The sequence below is a fragment of the Cydia splendana genome, chromosome 22 (assembly GCF_910591565.1).
Source record: "Cydia splendana chromosome 22, ilCydSple1.2, whole genome shotgun sequence".
NCBI classification, from domain to species: Eukaryota; Metazoa; Arthropoda; class Insecta; order Lepidoptera; family Tortricidae; genus Cydia; species Cydia splendana.
The window spans coordinates 13946615-13948265 of record NC_085981.1 but is presented as its reverse complement, the minus strand read 5'-3'; positions in this window follow the sequence as shown (position 1 = coordinate 13948265).

The window sequence follows — 1651 nt, the reverse complement described above, 5'->3', positions numbered from 1 at the left end:
TCTTTATAGTGGCAACTTTACGTAAAGAAGTGATGCTCTTTATATTTAAAAAAAAAAGTCAAAATTACAAATTAATAGCATGAAATATGCCCGAAATAGACTAAATTTAATTTTATATTGCTAGAATTTTACTTGTTTTAAGATTTACTTTCATGTTGAATAAAAAAAAGGATTTCGTTCGTATATTGTGTCTGCGACTCTATAAAGAACCGAGTCGATGCATTCAAAAGCTGAATTTACATTTTGTGGTTGTGACATCCTTTGTCATTACTTGTTAAAAAGTTTATTTTTTAAATATAATTTCCCACCAAAGTAGTTTTTGTGCATTTTATGAACAAAAGTACATATTCCGGAGCAAAAAAAACCTAAATACAATTTATTTTTGCAACAAAGAAACCATAGACAATTTATTTTTCTTAGGGCATGAACCTAAAGCCCCCTCCAGACTATGCGCGTGAATCGCGGGCGAAGCCGCGAAAGCGAATGTGGAATCGATTTCGCTGTCTGCGAAAATCGACTCCACACTCGCGTTCGCGGCTTCGCGCCGCGATTCGCGCACGAGTGTGGAGGAGGCTTAATATATAACTGGATCAGGCATGAGGGGTGGGGGGAAATGACCGAACAGGATAGTCTTATATATCTTTCAGTAGGAGTAGCAGCGAAAGAGCTATTATTGTTCGTCCTTGTTACAGTCTCACATTTATTTTAGAGTAGGCACGCACGAGCAACTTTGTCTCCGCAACATTTTTTGTCTCTGTCGCACTCAAGTGTCGAAGTCAAGTGGGACAGAGACAAACAAAAAGTTGCGGAGACAAAGTTGCTCGTGCGCGTTTACTCTTATTCCCCGCCGTAAATTTAGTATGGACTATTGGTGGGAAACAAATAAATTCGAGCAACAAATTTTGTTGACAAATATTTCCTTGTTGTATCACCAATTGTCTATGATTTAAAAAGGGGACTCCCTCTGGTCGCATAACAACTTTTGTCATATTTTAAATTGTCATAACACTTTATGCATAAAATTGTAAGTCATAAAAATCTTCAGTCAGAATTATTCCTGAGCATAACTGGGTTTTTGTCATAAATGAGTTGTCATAATTTTTATAGTCATTAATTTAATTCGCATAAAATTATAAGTCATATGCTTGCCCTAGTAGCATTTTCGTTGGGGCCCACGGTGCCAACGGTAGGGAAAACGTTGGGATGAGGTTCGTTCCGTAGCCAACATTAATTTTGTATTGGCCCACCATCGCATTTACCAACATTCGCTGTGGCACAGATGCCCAACAATGGGCCTTTGTGTATTTTGGTACCGTTGGCTAAACAACGATAATATTCGTTGGCCCAATGATGACATATATCGCATTTACCAACATTGGCAGTGGCAGTGATGCCCAACAATGGGCATTTGTGTATTTTGCTACCGTTCGCTAAACAACGATAACATTCGTTGGCCCAATGGTGACGAATACTGCATTTACCAACATTGGCTGTGGCACGGATGCCCAACAATGGGCCTTTGTGTATTTTGGTAACGTTGGCTAGTCAAGGAAATCATCAGATGGCCCAATGATGACAAATATCGCATTTACCAACATTGGCTGTGGCACTGATACCCAACAATGGGCCTTTGTTTATTTTGGTAACGTTG